This window comes from Scylla paramamosain, chromosome 24, assembly GCF_035594125.1.
Source record: "Scylla paramamosain isolate STU-SP2022 chromosome 24, ASM3559412v1, whole genome shotgun sequence".
Lineage (NCBI taxonomy): Eukaryota > Metazoa > Arthropoda > Malacostraca > Decapoda > Portunidae > Scylla > Scylla paramamosain.
Genome location: NC_087174.1, coordinates 16,521,094 through 16,541,264, shown reverse-complemented (window position 1 = coordinate 16,541,264; position 20,171 = coordinate 16,521,094). Strand labels below are relative to the sequence as shown.

The 20,171-nt window shown below is 39.8% G+C and overlaps 1 protein-coding gene across 4 annotated transcripts in view; it reads right to left on the bottom strand.

The window, feature by feature from the left end:
* Window positions 1-20,171, bottom strand: part of LOC135112817 (monomeric sarcosine oxidase-like) — a 261,886-nt gene that overhangs the window by 10,692 nt on the left and 231,023 nt on the right. The window lies entirely within an intron of this gene.

Below are 20,171 nucleotides of genomic sequence, written 5' to 3'. Positions count from 1 at the left end.
GAGAGAAACATTAGAAAAATTACAGGAGAAACCTATAACTTGTTGAGAAGAATAAGGCAGGCCTTTGCATATGTGGATGAAGAGATAGTGAGGAAGATGATCGTGGCACTGATAAGACCTAGACTAGAATATGCAGCAATAGTGTGGTCGCCATACAAGAAAAAAAAGATATAAGGAAGTTGGAGAGAGTTCAGAGAGCAGCTATGAAGATGGTACCAAGTATCAGGGACCTGTCATATGAAGAGAGACTGGCAAGGACACATCTACCAATGTTGGAAATGAGGAGAGAAAGGGGAGGCTTGATTGTGATATATAAAGCATATGAGGGAGTAGAGGAGGTGGACTAGAGCGACTTAATGGTCTGGGATACACAGGACACTAGAGGACATGGAAAGAGGCTGAAGAGGAGTGCTTGTAGAAGAGACATCAAAAAGTATAGTTCCCATATAGAAGTACTGATGTATGGAACAGTCTGGATGAGGAGATAGTAAATGCAGAAAGTATACATGGATTCAAGGCTAAGTTGGATATTAAAAGATAAGGAGATGGGACAGCATGAGCATAGGTCTTTTCCCATAAAGCACAACTAGGTAAATACACACACAACATGAAGTTGAGTAAATCAACCTATGAAGAGAGATTAAGAATGTTGGAATTTCCTACCCTTGAAAATAGGAGAGAGGAGATTTAATAAACATCTATAGAATGATAAATGGTATGGAAAATGTGGACAAAGAAGGTTTTACAAATATAGACACAAAGAGTACAAGGGTACATAATAAAAAGTCGAAGAAAGTTAACTATAGAAGAGACATTAAGAAGTATAGTTTTCCTCACAGAAGTGTGAACAAATGGAAAGAACCTGGTGAAGATGTTGTAAATACCGAAACTGTCAGTGCTTTTAAGATGGGATTGTTCCCCTACCATAAACCACAACTAGGTAAATATACACACACACACACACACACACACACACACACAGGAGGAGGAGTACTGATAATGGTTTGAGATGATATACATGTGGAAGAAGTGCAATATGGACATGGCATGGTGGAGGTTATAGGTATAACAATGAGTACCAGTGGGAGAGAAAGGAGGAGGATCATATTAATGTATGTCCCACTGAAGACTAATACATGGAGGCTGCAGGATCACAAGGAAATGCAAAAGGAAGTGTTCAAGTGCCTAGACAACATGATAAAGAAGGAGAAGTAAAATACTACTAGTGGGAGACTTTAACTGCAAAAATGTCAGCTGGGAGGAGATGGAAGTTAATGGAAATGCTGAACCGTGGAGTGAGGAAATACTACAGTTAGCTATTTCAATGGACCAATGGGTGGAGGAATTTACAAGATATAGAGGGAAGGAGGAATCATCTATACTAGACCTGGTATTCACAAAAAAACTGAAGCTCAGTCCAACCATTAAATACTTAAGCCCAATGGGAAAAAAGTGACCATGTGGTGTTAGAAGTGGTACTGCAAGATAGGGAAGTTCTACCATGTAAAGAGGATTATAAAAATGGGAGACTAAATCACACAAAGACAAATTTTACTGAGTTAAGAAAATTCTTTGGGAGTATTGGTTGGAAGAGACTTATTTATAGAAGGCAAGACAGTGCAAGAGAAATATGAAACATTCCTGAAGAAGTACAATGAGGGTGTGTGGAAGTATGTACCTGTATATAAAATAAGGAGGAGCAAACATATTTAGTATAATGCCAGATGTGTAGAAGCAAGAAGAGAAAGGATATAGTCTGGAAGAAACCGAAGAAACAAAGAAATGAAAATAATAGAGAGTAGTATAAGGAGGCAAGGAATGAGTATGTTAGAATAAGAAGAGAGGAGGAGAAACAATTTGAAAAGGATGCTGTAAAGAAATGTGAAGAAGATCCCAAGCTTTTCTACAGGTATATCAATGGAAAGATGACAAGCAGAGAAACCATTGACAAGATAGTAAAGGAAGAAAGGATATATCAAACAGCAGAAGAGATGAGTGAAATTCTGAATAAGAGTTTCAGGCTTGTATTCAATGTGTAAGTGAATTTTACAGAACCAAACGAGGAAGTGTGGCAGGGGGTTATGGGAAGTCTTGGTGCAAAAACATGAAATTGATGAATTGTTTGAGAAGCTGGATGTCAGGAAAGCATTGGGGCCTGATGGAGTGTCAGGTTGGACACTAAAGGAATGTAGAGAACAAGTGGTGGAACCAATATGGGATGTGATTAGCACCTCACTGATAGAGGGAAGAGTACCAAGAGAGTGGAATAGAGCAAATATAGTGCCAATACACAAAGGAGGAAGGAGGGCTGAGCCACTGAATTATAGACCACTGTCGCTAACTAATGTTGTGGGCAAGATCTGTGAAACAGTGATCAAGGAAAAGTGGGTGAAATATTTGGAAGAGAACAAATTATAACAAATAGCCAATTTGGTTTCAGAAAAGGAAGGTCATGTGTGACAAATTTGCTACGTTTCTATACAAGAGTATACAAGGTACAAAACAGAGATGGGTGAGTAGATACAGTGTACTTGGACAAGAAAAAAGCTTTTGATAAAATTCCACATAAAAGACTATTGTGGAAGATGGAACATATAGGAGGCTAAAATGAATGAAAGACTACTTAAAGGATAGAGAAATGAGAACTGTGATCAGGGACACCTTTTCAAGTTGGAGTAATGTAACAAGTGGAGTACCACAAGGGTCAGTGTTAGCACCCATTATGTTCCAAATATACATCAATGATATGCAGGAGGGTTTGACTAGATATATTAATCTGTTTGCTAATGATGTAAAACTGCTAAGAGTAATAAAGGGCCATGTTGATTATATGGAGATGCAAAGAGATATTGAAAAGATTTATGGGTGGAGCAAAAAGTGGAAACTGGAATTCAATGCTAAGAAATGCCATGTGATGGAACTGGGAAAGAGTAAAAGAAGACCTGCATAGGACTATAAAATGGGGGAGGAAGTAACAACGAGGAGCAAGGACGAAAGAAAAACCTAGGAGTGGTTTCTCAAGATATCCTGACCCCAGAACAGTCTATAAGTGAGATATTTGGCTCCATGTACAGGATGTTAACAAATATTAGGGTGGCATTTCATTACAAGGATAAGACTATGATGAAAAAATTATTGCCACTATGCTACATCGCAAGCTAGAATATGCAGCAGTGGTGTGGTCTCCACATATGAGGAAAGATATAAAGAAGTTGGAAAGAATCCAGAAGGTAGCTACAAGGATGGTACTGGAGCTGAAAGACCTAACGTACAAAGAGAGGTTGAAGGAAATGCAACTGCCAACTTTGCAAGTTAGAAGAGAAAGAGGAGATCTAATATTGATGTATAAAATAGTTAACTGCATGGAGAAGATAGACAAGCAGGACCTGGTGTTGCTGGAAGAAGATGAAGCTAAATGGACGAGAGGGCACTCAAAGAAGATCAGGAAGAGTCAGTGTTTGAGGGACATCTAGAAGTACAATTTTCCACATAGAACTGTGGATATCTGGAATGGTCTAAATGAAGAGGTTGTTACAGCATCAAATGTACATAAATTCAAGGAAATGTTGGATAAATATAGATATGGAGACAGGACACTATGAGCCCTGCTCGAACTCTGTACTATACAACTAGGTAAATACATTATTACTATTACTATTATTACTGTTATTATTATTATTATTATTATTATTATTATTATTATTATTATTATTATTGTTATTAATATTATTATCATTATTATTTTAATAGATAATGTTGACAGAGAGAGAGAGAGAGAGAGAGAGAGAGAGAGAGAGAGAGAGAGAGAGAGAGAGAGAGAGAGAGAGAGAGAGAGAGAGAGAGAGAGAGAGAGAGAGAGAGAGAGAGAGAGAGAGAGCATTATGAACCTGCAGGTAGATGTTATGAACACTACTGTGGGTTTGCAATGGATGAATAGTTGTTTACTTATCTAAGTGAGTTTTAGCCACACTAAAAAAATGTTACTAGGATCTGGGCCGGGAACCCAACTCACATGCATCACACGAAACACTTTCCCCAAATTCTGCTCTTTCGAAAGTGATTTCATTTAGTAGTTGAATTTTAATGCAAGACAGGCAACAACAAAATTATAGTTCGAAAGTAATTATTCATGATTGTAAACAAAATAACTGAAATTTATAAGAGATGATAAAGCCAAGAATGCTTTTACATCTTTGCTGAATCTGTTGTGATTTGAAGCCACTTATATATCAAAATGAATTATGAAATGGATGTTTGTTGTAAGTCAAATGTTTTCTTTTTATTCCATTTTCTCTCTCTCTCTCTCTCTCTCTCTCTCTCTGCATAATATATATATATATATATATATATATATATATATATATATATATATATATATATATATATATATATATATATATATATATATATATATATATATATATATATATATATATATATATATATATATATATATATATATATATATATATATATATATATACTTTATACATTTACTTATGCATAATATATATATATATATATATATATATATATATATATATATATATATATATATATATATATACTTTATACATTTACTTATGCATAATATATATATATATATATATATATATATATATATATATATATATATATATATATATATATATATATATATATATATATATATATATATATATATATATATATATATATATATTACTGTCAGACTTTATACATTTATCTATAATTTTATGAAGAAACCAAACCTTAGTATTATAGAACAAATTATTGTAGTACAGGTTGACAATCTCTTATCCAGAAACCTTGGGACTGGACACTTTCTGGATTTTGGAATTTTCCAGATTTCAGAATGGAAGATTTTTTAGCATAGATTTTAACATTCTTTAGATAAAACATTACAGGGGACAGGGTGATTTAGTGGTAGGGTGCTCAGCTCATGGCTAGTTACCCATGCTTTCTTGTTTCCATAATAATGCACAGGTAGACTTGTTACACCTTTGAAACATCTGGGATGTTGGGCTTTTCCAAGCACTGCCAACTTTTATGTGTGTGCAATGCAGCAGTTGTACATCCATGAACAGTCACCCTGTCCTTAGCATCCTTGAAACCTGATGGTGCTCTTTCATCAGCTGTTGTTAATGTTTTCTAGGGACGTAGCACCAATAAAGAGCAGTTTCATCAGCATTGTATACTTGCTCCAGGAAGGTTTTCATCAGATATCATCTTGGCAAATTCATCAATGTAATGCTCAGATGCATCACAATCAGCAGAAGCTTTTCACCACAGATTTACAGATATTTTACACTATGACGCTCTTTAAATTTCTGCAGCTAACCTTCTGAATATTCACACTCACCTTCAATGTTCAGTTCTTCATGGTATTTTCTAGTTTGTTTCATTACCAACAAACCAGTCAGTAGCATACATTCACTTCTTCTTTGTCGAACCCACTCCATCAACACGTGGTCAAGATCTTTGTTTTCTACCCTATGCAGCATTTTCCTATTTTTCATTAGTTTCTGGTCATCACTGTCAATGTAAAACTTCAACAATTTGTGTTTCTGTTTCTTTAGGTTACATATGGTGCTAGTTCCCTCACTATAATCTTCTGTAAAGACTCCGCACAGATACACCACAATCCAGCTTCTGCAATAATTCTATTTTCTGTGCTATCGATAATGACAGACACTTCCTTTTCTGCTTCTCACTGCTACCCATAGGGGAATCGGCAGCAGTTTTTGACATTTTCACAGTCTTTAAAATAAAAAAAAAATCAGCAAAAAATAGACAAAATATCCATGAGCAGCAGAGGCTATGTGCATAAAAAGCAGTGAAACACAGCCACATGGCCTATGTTTACCATGCGTCGTTTGGCACCAAACGTGACTTTTGTTGTGTAGCTGACATCCTGGAAAATAACTGTGGTTTTCGGAGCCTTCCAGTTTTTGGAATTCTGGATAAAAGATTGTATACTGTCATGTTATTGGCCGAGTTTACCTTGAATGGGATCACGTTTTCTTAGTGTCCCCGTGTTCCGGTTACCTGCCATTCGGGCATTATCCTTATTATTGTTATAAGTAGTGTATTATTCTCTTCATAATTTAAGTTCTCTATATCTTTGTATGTATAAGGAAGGAAGTATAATTGAGGTGAAATACATTGAAAACGAGGGGAGCTTGAGTGGGCAACAACACATTCCAAGGAGGGGAAAAGGCAGAGCGCCTTAGGTCGTGAGGAAAGGTGGAAAGAAGGCGTCTCTCAGGGGAGAATCTTGGTGTGGATTGGTGGTGGAGTGAGTTTGTGGAGGTATTAGTGGTGTAGCGGTATAACCTTGATATCCAGGATCAGGTTAGTGAGTCTTTTGTGGTACCAAGAGCTCTTGTCCACTGAAATTCGGTTGTTGAGTTGTGCCGGTGACGCTGTTGGAAGGGGTCATAGGTCAAACTGGCAGCCATTTTGTGAGTGGAGGTTGTGGTGTTAACCTTGGAAGTTGGTGTTGTGGTGTATTGGTGATTTTGGGGACGAGATTGTGGTGTCATGGGTAATCTTTGGTGATAATGGTAATCTTTTGTGAGGCTTGAGGAGGTGAAATACGGGAATTATTGTCTGGGGACGCGGAAATGGCGTCCGGGTAAATTCCTGCGGTTGAGGGGAAATATTTCTGTGACTGGTGGAGGTGTAAATGGATTCTGGTGACGTGGGAAGTGACGAGAACGTCATGTAGTAACGTGTGCTACCTCATGTTGTTTGTGAATTATTATTAGTATTAATATATGTGCTTGTAACATAGAATAATCGTGTTTTCTACCCCCCCAACAACAATCTGGTATTAGAGGTAATTCCAGGTGTGCTGAGTCAAGGTAAAGGTGGAGTAAGAGATAATTCTGACGATTTCGGATAGGTCGGGTAGGCACTCGAAGCCTTTAAAAATCCAGACCTTTAAAACTTTCCGGGATCAGTGTAACGTCCACTTTCTTGGAGAGATAACCGGGATCGTACGATCGCAGGTAAGTAGGCGATCGTGACAGAATATGGGGGCCCGTCCGGGATTTTTGAACATTTGTGGGGTGTAACGAGTGTTACATGGTGATTGTTGTTGGGAGGAATTTACCTGTGTGAAATATTTCTTTAAAAACTGTGCACGTATTGTGGTGAATATTTGGAGGAGTATTTTGTGGAGTGTAGTGATTGTAATCATGGCCGCTAGACGTGTTGAGATGTTCCTTCTGTCGAGAAGTGTGCATGATCTGTACACACTAACCAAGGAGGAATTGTGTTCAGTGGCTGAGAGGTTTCAAGTGGAGTTGAAATCCAAGAAAAAGGAGGAAATGCAGGCGGAGTTGAAAAATGCTCTTGTGGAGAGGAGCTGGTTTGAAAATGATGGTGGTGAAAGTGAGGATAATGATGGGGAGAGTGTAGAGGAAGGTGCTGAAGTCAGTGAGATAAACCTGGGTGCTTTTGGTGGAACAGATGGCCTTTCTAGTAGTGAAAAATTTGAGTTAATGAAACTTCAGATGCAATTGCAAATGCAGAAAGAAGTGGAGTTAAAGAGGGAGCAGATACAGATGCAAAAGGAGATTGAGATAGAAAAAATTAGAGCAGAAAGTAAAAATAAAGTGAACGGGACCAGGGCAGGAAATGGTGCTCAAGGCAACGGGGATTTAGAGAGAAGGGCCATCAGTATGCCTAACTTTGTGGAAGGGGAGGAAGAAAACTTCTTTTTTCAATTTGAAAAAGCTGCAAAGATGATGGGATGGGATGGAAATGATTGGGTGATAATAGTCCAATCTAAATTTGAGGGAAAGGCCTGAGCGGTATATGTGAATTTGAGTGAGCAAGAGGTGCGTGATTATGAAGTGGTAAAGGAAGCGGTGTTGGGATCAACCCTTCTATGTCCAGATGTGTACCGGGAAAGGTTCCGCAGGACGACAAAACGCCCAGGTGATACTTATCTCGGGATGGCTCGAGAGGTTATCCTTAAACTGGACCGGTGGCTGAAGGCTGAGGAAGCCACTATGCTTGAAGAGGTAAAAGGAGTTATACAGATGGAACAATTTATGAGCCAAATGCCCCTCAGTGTAAGATGTGAGCTCGCATCACATGACGTGAAAGACGTGATGGAAGCCGGACGCAGAGCTGACAAGTACTGTGCGGTCCGTGGGCTGAACGGAGATGAACACCATGAAGGGAGAAAGCCATTCTCTAGCAGAAATGATGGTCATCAGAGATATAAGAATGACAGTCAGATGAGCTCGACATCAGTCCACAGATCAAACCAGCCCCGCCCTAACAACTATAGTTTTCCCCACACTTACACCATGCTCCCGCCAGCTGACCACAACATGAGGTCTACGCCCTATGGGAGTAGGCCCAGGAGCACTACCTATTACCAGAAGGGTAGTGGGGATGAAGGTGCAGTTAAGTGCCTTGGATGTGGAAGTAGCGGGCATAGGAAGTTCCAGTGTCCAAAGGGATGGCCGAAGCCAGTGGGAGCAGTTGCCACCCAAAGAGACCTGATAAAGTATGTGGAGAATATGAATGCAGAGATACAAGAAGAGCCGCCGAAAGATGAGGGCTTTGAGCACTTCACCAGTAAGGGCACAGTGAAAGTGGAGGGAAGTCCAGAGAAGGTGATCAGAATCCTTCGGGATACGGGAGCTAACCAGAGTCTGATCTTAAGTAGTGTACTCCCATGGAATGAGGAGACCAGCACTGGCAGAGAGATCTCATGCAAGGGTGCAGGAGGCAAGTTCAGTATTCCCCTGCACAAAAGTTTGGCTGGAATGTGGATACATCACTGGAGAGGTGACGGTGGGAGTGAAGGAGGCACAGCCCGTAGATGGAGTGGATATGCTGGTTGGGAATGACCTAGCTGGAGGTCGAGTTATCCCTAAACTTCAGATGGTAGACAACCCTCTGATAGGGATGACGGAAACCACCACTCCAGCAGCAGTCCCTCACTCAACAGATGGGGAAGCAGAGGTGCCTGAATTGTTCCCAGTCTGTGCAGTGACCCAAGCGATGGCCCGGAAGGAACACATGGACACTGAGGGAGCAACGCAGGAGGACGAAGGCCTGGGCGTTCTGTTTGAGGAACCTAATGAAAAAGGAACTAACCCGGAGTGCGCGAGTGGTGGACCGGTTGTAGGTCAGGTGGGGCCCAACCTTGATTTTCTGGTAGAAAAGAACGAGTTGATAAAAGCTCAGGAGAGTGATGAAAGCTTGAAGTCTGCTTGGAATGAGGCTAACAGGCTGGGTGAGCTTGACAATGAGTACGTGGGCTACTACGTGAATAACGGGGTGTTAATGAGAAGTTGGAGGCCCCTGACAGCCCCAACCTCCGATCACTGGATGGTGAAAAGGCAGATTGTGGTGCCATGGGTGTATAGGAAGAAAATTTTGGAGATGGCACACGAAGGTAATCTGGCAGGACACCTGGGGGTCAGAAAAACCCTAGGAAAGATCCTGTGTCATTTTTACTGGCCCAGAGCGAGAGGTGATGTGAAAGAGTTTTGTAAAACTTGTGGTTTGTGTCAGAAGGTGGGCAAGCCGAACCAGGTGATTCGCCCTGCCCCCCTTCATCCTATACCTGTGGTCGAGGAACCATTCAGTAAGGTGGTGATAGACTGTGTAGGTCCTTTACCAAGGACCCGGAGGGGGAACCAGTAATTGCTGACTATTATGTGTATGTCATCCAGGTTTCCTGAGGCCATTCCCCTCAGGAGTATAAACTCTAAAAACATTGTGAGGGAACTGGTGAAATTTTTCTCCTGGTTGGGAATTCCTAAGGTGTTGCAGTCAGACCAGGGAAGTAATTTCACTTCTCGTGCGTTCAAGGAAATCCTAAGGGGTCTAAAGATTGAACAGAGACTGTCGAGTGCTTATCATCCTCAGTCTCAGGGTTGTGTAGAAAGATTTCACCAAACTCTTAAAAACACTCTCAGGATGTATTGTGAGGAGATGAGTGTTCAGTGGGATGAGGCATTGCCACTAGCCTTATTCGCGTTAAGGGACAGTGTGCAGGAGTCAACTGGTTTCAGTCCATTTGAGTTAGTGTATGGCCATGAGGTGAACGGTCCTTTAAGGATGGTGAAAGAAAAATGGTTAGGAGTAGAGGAGCCTCATACTGTGGTGAAATATGTATCTGATTTCAAGGACAGATTGATGAGAGCTAGGGAAATTGCTCGGGAAAATCTGAAAAATAGTCAGAGTGAAATGAAAGGCTGGTATGACAAGAAGACGAGGGCCAGATCTTTCCAGCCTGGGGACAAAGTCTTGGTTCTTTTCCCATTGAAGGGATGTTCTGTGTACATAGATGACATATTGTTGTACACTGAGAGTTGGGAAGAACATGTGCAGCTGCTGGAGGAAGTGTTCAGGAGGCTGGATGATGCCAACCTTACTGTCAACTTAGCAAAAAGTAATTTCGTGCAAGCTGACGTGGAGTACCTAGGCTTCAAGGTTGGGAAAGGTGAAGTGAGAACCGTGGAAGCCAAGGTGAAAGACATTGTAAATCTCCCTCCACCCACCAATAGGAAGGAGATACTGAGATTCTTAGGGGCCAGTGGATATTACAGGCGATTTTGTAAGAATTTCTCTGATGTTGCCATGCCCCTGACCAAGTTGCTGAATAAGAAGTCAAAATTTTGTTGGGATAAGCTTTGTGAGGAAGCTTTTGTGGAGATTAAGAAAATGTTAGTCAGTGCCCCGGTGCTGCGCATGCCTGATTATGAAAAACCATTTGTATTGTACGTGGATGCCAGTCAGAATGGTGTGGGTGGTGTGTTAATGCAAGAACATGAGGGAATGGAGCACCCCATAGGCTATTATTCTAAGAAGTTGTTACCATATCAAAGGGCTTACAGCACTATTGAGAAAGAGGCTTTGGGCCTAGTGCTGAGTTTGAGTCATTTTGAAGTGTACGTCAAAGGGACAGGACAGCCTGTGCAGGTCTTCACCGACCACAATACGCTCATTTTCTTGCATAAAATGAAAAACTCCAATCAGAGGCTGATGAGGTGGTGCCTGGTCTTGCAGGACTATAACTTAGAGGTTCACCATGTGAAAGGCAGTGAGAATGTTATTGCCGATGCCTTGTCCCGCGCACCACCTAGTCGTGAGGCATCCTAATCAGGTGCCTCATGCCTCTTTTGGGAAGGGGATGGGATGTCATGTTATTGGCCGAGTTTACCTTGAATGGGATCACATTTTCTTAGTGTCCCCGTGTTCCGGTTACCTGCCATTCGGGCATTATCCTTATTATTGTTATAAGTAGTGTAAGGCTTATTTACCCATTTTATATCATGTAGTATTATTCTCTTCATAATTTAAGTTCTCTATATCTTTGTATGTATAAGGAAGGAAGTATAATTGAGGTGAAATACGTTGAAAACGAGGGGAGCTTGAGTGGGCAACAACACATTCCAAGGAGGGGAAAAGGCAGAGTGCCTTAGGTCGTGAGGAAAGGTGGAAAGTAGCTGTCTCTCAGGGGAGAATCTTGGTGTGGATTGGTGGTGGAGTGAGTTTGTGGAGGTATTAGTGGTGTAGCGGTATAACCTTGATATCCAGGATCAGGTTAGTGAGTCTTTTGTGGTACCAAGAGCTCTTGTCCGCTGAAATTTGGTTGTTGAGTTGTGCCGGTGATGCTGTTGGAAGGGGTCATAGGTCAAACTGGCAGCCATTTTGTGAGTGGAGGTTGTGGTGTTAACCTTGGAAGTTGGTGTTGTGGTGTATTGGTGATTTTGGGGACAAGATTGTGGTGTTATGGGTAATCTTTGGTGATAATGGTAATCTTTTGTGAGGCTTGAGGAGGTGAAATACGGGAATTATTGTCTGGGGACGCGGAAATGGCGTCCAGGTAAATTCCTGCGGTTGAGGGGTAATATTTCTGTGACTGGTGGAGGTGTAAACGGGTTCTGGTGACGTGGGAAGTGACGAGAACGTCATGTAGTAACGTGTGCTACCTCATGTTGTTTGTGAATTATTATTAGTATTAATATATGTGCTTGTAACATAGAATAATCGTGTTTTCTAACCCCCCAACAACAATCTAGTATTAGAAGTAATTCCAGGTGTGCTGAGTCAAGGTAAAGGTGGAGTAAGAGATAATTCTGACGATTTCGGATAGGTCGGGTAGGCACTCAAAGCCTTTAAAAATCCAGACCTTTAAAACTTTCCGGGATCAGTGTAACGTCCACTTTCTTGGAGAGATAACCGGGATTGTACAATCGCAGGTAAGTAGGCGATCGTGACAATACCTGTACCTGGGTGCGATAAACTGGTCAGACATTTCAAGCTGCAATGATTACAATGATAGTAATGGCAACTGTTTTCAGATAAGCATAGGGATGGGAGGCTTGATTCCTCACCCAATCTAGAATCCAGTGATCTCATGAGCTTCCCTAAGTGTAATCTTGGACACAGTAGTTTTGTCAGTCAGTAGTGAGGGTGTGAACATTAGCTTTACATACAAACAAATGGGTAACAAATACATGAACAGTATTTTTCTAACTAGGAATTCCATCCCCTGATTAGCAAAGAGCACAGAGGACAGGCCATTATAAGTAGAAATATCAGTGAATAAGACTTGATTCATCATTTACCCAAAGTCAGGTATTACAGGTATGTCACAGAATTTTCCTATTTGAATAGCTTTCTCAGTGGACACTGAACATCAACACAAAGTTACTGGTAGTGTTAGATGGAATTCGGAAGTTCTGCTGTATGGGGACAAGTTCACCCTACATATCACATGCCCTTTTCAGCAAATAAAACTATAATAAAACCTTTTATAATTATTATCTATATAGTATATCCATATAGCATTGCAGGCTAATAGCCTTTTGTTAGCAGATAAATCTATAATAGGTATACTTTTACTTAAGTGATGTATACCTATATAACATTGCAGGCTAACAGCCTCTGTCAGGAAATAAATCTGCAACCTTTAAGTAAACTGTAAAATATATAGCACTGCAGGCTAAAAGCCTGTGTCAGCAAAGAAAAGTATAATAGATATACATTTACATAAACTATGAGTATAAATACAGGCTATGGGAATATAAAATCATGGTAGAGAAACCACTGAGAAACCCAATATTATGGAAGATAGACCAACTGTGAACATATTGTGTTGTAGAATGTTTGATAGGAGATGTGAGGTCAGTAAATTTAGAGGAAATGGCATGGGACTTGTTCATAACATCTGATATGATTTCCATGATTGTGCACCATACTAATCAGAAAATTGAAGGCATAATTACTAATTTCTTCCTATTTCTCCATAGGCACCACTCTTTATAATCTATGTTAATGTCCTTTTCCTTGTCACTTTCAAATTCCATGGCAAGACCAGCTTTGTCACCTGTCACATCTGCAAAATATTCATCAGGATCATCTATAAAGTCAGGGGCTGTGTTTGTAGAATCCATTGTAAGCACTAAGCAATCATACACCCAGTAACTGGACCAGTCATGTAAGCTGATAAGCTCTTGTCTGCACACTGCAGTGAATATTTTTGAAAAATTGCAAAGTTTTTATTTTGCAGAGGGAAACTAGCTAGCCACCTCAGCCCTCCCCACTCACTGCAGTGATATCATGAGTGGCTAACTTCTGATTGGGTGCTGCCTGCCTCCCCCCCTCTCTCTCTCTCCCTCTCTCTCTCTCTGAGTCATAGTAATCTTACAATTGTCTGTTACAATGATCCTTCTTTCTTCATTCCTCTCTCTCTCTCTCTCTCTCTCTCTCTCTCTCTCTCTCTCTCTCTCTCTCTCTCTCTCTCTCTCTCTCTCTCTCTCTCTGAGTCATCATAATCTGTTAACAATAATCTCAGTCTCTCTCTCTCTCTCTGTCTGAGGCATCATAATCCTATTGTTGTTTGTTACAATGATCTTTCTTCCTTCATTCCTCTCTCTCTCTGAGTCATCGTAATCCTACTATTGTCTGTTACAATGATCTTTCTTCCTTTTCTCTCTCTCTCTGAATCATCATAATCCTATTATTGTCTGTTACAATGATCTATAGGCGTTTTCATTAGTGTCATCAACAGGTCAGAAGCTGTTTTCAGTAGTGTCACTGACAAGTCAAGCACTTCGCTTGCAAGGCAAATGGAAGCATACGTGCCCAGCAGAGCATTTGCTTTTCCAGGCCCAAAAGACAAACAACCAATCAGCTAGTAGTAGAGCATCAGAACATCATAGGTATTCTCAGTAGTGTCATTGACAAGTCAAATGCTTTGCTCACAAGGCAAATGGAAGAATATGTGCCCAGCAGGGTATTTGCCTTTCCAGGCCCAAAAGGCAAATAACCAATCAGCGAGTAACAGAACATCAGAACATCATTTAAGTTCCCATAGGAAAGTATTTTGAAGAATAAAATATAGAATATAATGCTTTTTTGAGACTGAGAAAGTTGGTGTTGTATAAAGAAACATTTTTCTTGTCATTTCACATTAAAAGAACCTGAAAGTGATATAATGCAAAATATCACCAGATGATATTTTTGCATCATTTTGACTGATAGGCATTTTGTCCAATTCCATTTCATGGCTGTAACTTTAATCCCAGAGTAGTTTTTTTTTTTCTTTTGTGTGTGTGTGTGTGTGTGTGTGTGTGTGTGTTAGTGAGTTTCTTGCATCACTTCTTAATATAATCATGTGTGGGTGAGGAAATATATATTTTTGCAATATTATAGTTGACATGAAGCTAAAGCATGGAGAAAATTATAAATGGCTAAAATCTCATACATGTGAACTCTAAACATGACCACATGCTGCTGCCACACACCTCACATGCACCTCTGTTGTCAATGTCAACTCCGAAGTCTATTGCCATGGCAACTCCCATCTGAAATTGCTCCCATTGTAACCACTCACTCACCCAACCTCTCTGATCATAGAAAGAGACAATAGTGGGATTACCATGTCTGAGAGAGAGAGAGAGAGAGAGAGAGAGAGAGAGAGAGAGAGAGAGAGAGAGAGAGAGAGAGAGAGAGAGAGAGAGAGAGAGAGAGAGAGAGAGAGAGAGAGAGAGAGAGAGAGAGAGAACCTTTGAAAATAATATGCCTCCCATCTTTGAAATGTTCCATATAACCACCTTGCATATCAGTTGAAATTAGTGTGATTTTTGATAGTTTTTAATTTCATGTATCGTGTCAATATGAGATTGAACCGAGCTATGGGACTTAGCACTCACATTATGTCTTTATGGTTTTGTTGTGATATGATGCAGGAGGGGAAGTAGAATGCACACACAATCAAACACTGATACACTGCCTGATCATGCAACATGCACCCTGTTATCCCTCACTTACAAATCATATATTCTTATATTTTTATGTGAAATACTGTAAGAAAGAGAATAATAACTACACTAAAAAATATATACCAAAGCACACACACACACACACACACACACACACACACACACACACAGAGAGGTGGTTAAAAAACAAATACAGGAAAAGACCAAGGACACAGTAATTCAGGTAATTAAAGAAAAGGTTTTGATGAAAGGCACAGTGAATAAGAAGAAATGTATGGTCTTTTTTGGACTGCATGAGAAGAAAAACTCAGTAAAGTCTGTCAGGGAGAGAGAAGAGAAGGAATCAGTAAGGAAAATTATTAGTGGTCCAAGATGAGGAACAGGGACTGGAATGAGAAGTGGAAGGAGCATATAGAATTGGAAAATATAGTGGAGGTAAAAGACTGTTAAAAGTGAGAATGAGATCCCAAGTTGCAGTAGAGGAGATCCTAGTGAGAACTGGGAACCTGGCTGAAAGTTCAGAATACAAGAATATCTCAGTAAAAATAGATATGAACTTGGAAGAAAGGGAAAAAGAGAGGGATCTGAGAAAAGAAGCCAAGAAAAAGAAACGAGAGAAGGACAGAGACCGAGAAGAGGAAATTTTATTGGAGGTTAATAGATACAAGACTAAGGAAATGGTATATTCAAGAAAGGGAGCAAGAAATGAAAGAACCACAGCAGCAAATAGACAAATTACATGTGGTGGGAGATGTAGTACACTAAAAGTAATGTATACAAACATAGACAGGTTACTTTCAGGTGTACTGGAAGTGAGAGATTACTTAAAGGAAAATAGACCAGATGTGTTGTGCCTAACCAAGACAAAGTTAAAAGAGGAAGTCCATTTAAGCTTTAAGGAAGAGGGATATAATTATTGGAGGAGAGATAAAAAGGGAAAAGAAGGAGGAGGAGTACGGATAATGGTTCAAGATGATATGTAAGTGGAAGAAGTGCATTATGGACATGGCATGGTGGAGGTCATAGGTATAACAATGAGCACCAGTGGGAGAGAAAGGAGGAGGATCATATTAACGTATGTGCCAATGAAGACTAATACATGGAGGCTGGAGGGTTACAAAGAAATGCAAAAGGAAGTGTTGAAGTGCTTAGACAACATGATAAGGAAGGACAGTAAAATACTACTAGTGGGAGACTTTAACTGCAAAAGTTTAAGCTGGGAGGAGATGGAAGTTAATGGAAATGCTGGACCGTGGAGTGAAGAAATGCTACAGTTGGCTATGGTGAATACAATGGACCAATGGGTGGAGGAATTTACAAGATACAGAGGGTAGGAGGAACCATCTATGCTAGACCTGGTATTCAAAAAAAAAAAAAAAAAAAAAAAAACAGTTCAGTCCAACCATTAAATACTTAAGCCCAATGGGAAAAAGTCACCATGTGGTGTTAGAAATGGTACTGCAAGATTGAGAGGTTCTACCATGTAAGGAGGATTATAAAAATGGGTGACTAAATCATGCAAAGATAAATTTTACAGAGTTAAGAAAATTCTTTGGGAGTATTGATTGGAAAGGACTTAAGGAAGGCAAGACAGTGCAAGAGAAATATGAAACATACTTGAAAAAGTACAATGAGGGTGTGAAGAAATATGTACCTGTATATAAAGTAAGGAGGAGCAAACATTTGGTATAATGCCAGATATGCAGAAGCTAAGAAGAGAGGATATAGCTTGGAAGAAACTGAAGAAACAAAGAAATGAAAATAACAGAGAGCACTATAAGGAGACAAGGAATGAGTATATTAGAATAAGAAGAAAGGAGGAGAAACAATCTGAAAAGGATGTGGTAAAGAAATGTGAAGAAGATCCCAAGCTTTTTTACAAATATATCAATTGAAAGATGACAAACAAAAAAAACATTGACAAGATAGTAAAGAGAGAAAAGATATATCAAACACCAGAAGAGATGAGTGAAATTCTGAATGAGAGTTTCAAGTCTGTGTTCAATGGGTAAGTGAATTTTACAGAACCAAATGAGGAGGAGAGGCAGGGGGTTTACAGGAAGTCTTGGTGCAAAAAACATGAAATTCACAAATTGTTAAAGAAATTGGATGTTAGGAAAGCAATGATGCCTGATGGAGTGTCACGTTGGACACTAAAGGAATGTAGAAAAGTGATGGAGCCAATTTAGGATGTGATAAACAGCTCACTGATAGAGGGAAGAGTACCAAGAAAGTGGAAGAGAACAAATATAGTGCCAATACACAAAGGAGGAAAGAGGACTGAGGCACTGAATTATAGACCGATGTAGCTAACTAGTGTTGTGGGCAAGATCTGTGAAATATTGATCAAGGAAAAGCGGGTGAAATATCTGGAAGAGAACAAAGTTATACCAAATAGTCAAATTGGTTTCAGAAAAGGAAGGTCATGTGTGACAAATTTACTAAGTTTCTATACAAGAGTAATAGATGAGATACAAAAGAGAGATGGGTGGGTAGATGCAGTGTACTTGGACATAAAAAAAAGCTTTTGATAAAGTTCCACATAAAAGACTATTGTGAAAGATGGAACATATAGGAGGATTGAGAGGGACAATGCTAAAATGAATAAGAGACTACTTAAAGGATAGAGAAATGAGAACTGTGATCAGGGACACCTGTTCAAGTTGGAGTAATGTAATAAGCAGAGTACCACAGGGGTCAGTGTTAGCACCCATTATGTTCCAAATACACATCACTGATATGGAGGAGGATTTGACCAGTTATATTAATCTGTTTGATGATGATGCAAAATTGTTAAGAGTAATAAAGAGCCATATTGATTGTATAGAGTTGCAAAGAGATATTGACAAGATTTATGGATGGAGGAAGAAGTGAAAATTGGAATTCAATACTAAGAAATGCCATGTGATGGAATTGGGAAAGAATAAAAGAAGACCTGCATGGGATTATAAAATGGGGGAGGAAGTAATAGTAAGGAGCAAGGAGGAAAAAGACCTAGGAGTGGTTTTTTCAAGATACCCTAACCCCAGAACGGCATATAAATTAAATATTTGGCTTGATGTACAGGATGTTGAGAAATATTAGGGTGGTATTTCACTACATGGATAAGACTATGAAAAAAAATTATAGCCACTATGCTACATCCCAGACTGGAATATGCAGCAGTGGTGTGGTCTCCACATATGAAGAATAACATAAAGAAATTGGAAAGAATTCAGAGATCAGCTACAAGGATGGTACTGGAGCTGAAAGACCTAACATATGAAGAGAGGTTGAAGGAAATGGGACTGCCAAGTTAGAAGAGAAAGAGGAGCTCTAATAATGATGTATAAAATAATTAACCACATTTAAAAGATAGACAAGCAGGATCTGGTGTTGCTGGAAGAAGATGAAACTGGACAGATGAGAGGGCACTCAAAGAGTAGTGTTTGAGGGACATCAAGAAGTACAGTTTTCTACATAGAACTGTGGATATCTGGAATGGTCTACATGAGTAGGTTGTTACAGCACCAAATGTGCATAAATTTAAAGAAATTCTGGATAAATATAGATATGGAGACAGGAAATTATGTTGTATTATACAACTAGATAAATAAAACTAGGTAAATACACACTCTGCTTCATGGATCAGTGGTAAAAGGGCCGAGTCTGTGTTGGCTGCCACGGCTGATATAGGTTTGAACTCCACTAGGGGCTGGTCAGCTCTGGGATTTTTCTGCTGACAAGAAGGACACTTATTGTCCCCTTTGACCAGGGGGATGGGGTGTGTGGTGTGTGAAGTGAGTTTTACCCAGTGATCTTTAACAATGAGCTCTGAGCTGAGAGGGTAATGGCTGGTGGTTACTGGTCCACTTGTTATCAGGCCTTGGTGGTGAATTACACACACACACACACACACACACACACACACACACACACACACACACACACACACACACACACACACACACATGGACAAATTTATGGTATGGATGGCAAGGAACTGGATGTCAGCAGTGAACTCATTGATCACTGATTTTCATCTGTCGTCATATCACTTCCCATGTGACTGAAAGTAAAGTATAAAATATCATAGATTAGACTGATTTTTCTTGCATTTTTTTTACATGGTCATTCCTTATAAAGTTTTGATTGACATAGTAACAATAATTTCCTAAAACTCTCTCTTGCTTAGAATTTTGTATCATTTTGAAAAAAAGATCAGCTAAGGTGGGTCATTTTCGACCCATGAAGCAGAGAATAGGCTTAACCCCCATTGTTCCTCCATCTCCTCCACCCTCTGACTACTTCATGCCACCTATTAAAATTCTTTGCAATGATATTTTCCATGCCCTCGCTGGCTTAAACCCTCGAAAGGCTTATGGACCTTATGGGGTCCCTCCTATTGTTCTCCGAAACTGTGCCTCCGCGCTTGCACCTTGCCAAGTCTTTCAGCTCTGTCTGTCAACATCTACCTTTCCTTCTTGCTGGAAGTTTGCCTACATTCAACCTGTTCCTAAAAAGGGTGACCGTTCTAATCCCTCAAACTACCGTCCTATTGCTTTAATTTCCTGCCTATCTAAAGTTTTTGAATCTATCCTCTACAGGAAGATTCTTAAACATCTATCACTTCACAACCTTCTATCTGATCGCCAGTATGGGTTCCGTCAAGGCCGCTCTACTGGTGATCTTCTGGCTTTCCTTACTGAGTCTTGTTCATCCTCTTTTAGAGACTTTGGTGAAACTTTTGCTGTTGCCGTGGACATATCAAAAGCTTTTGATGGAGTCTGGCACAAAGCTTTGATTTCCAAACTACCCTCCTATGGTTTCTATCCTTCTCTCTGTAGCTTGATCTCAAGTTTCCTTTATGACCGTTCTATTGCTGCTGTGGTAGATGGTCACTGTTCTTCTCCTAAATCTATTAAC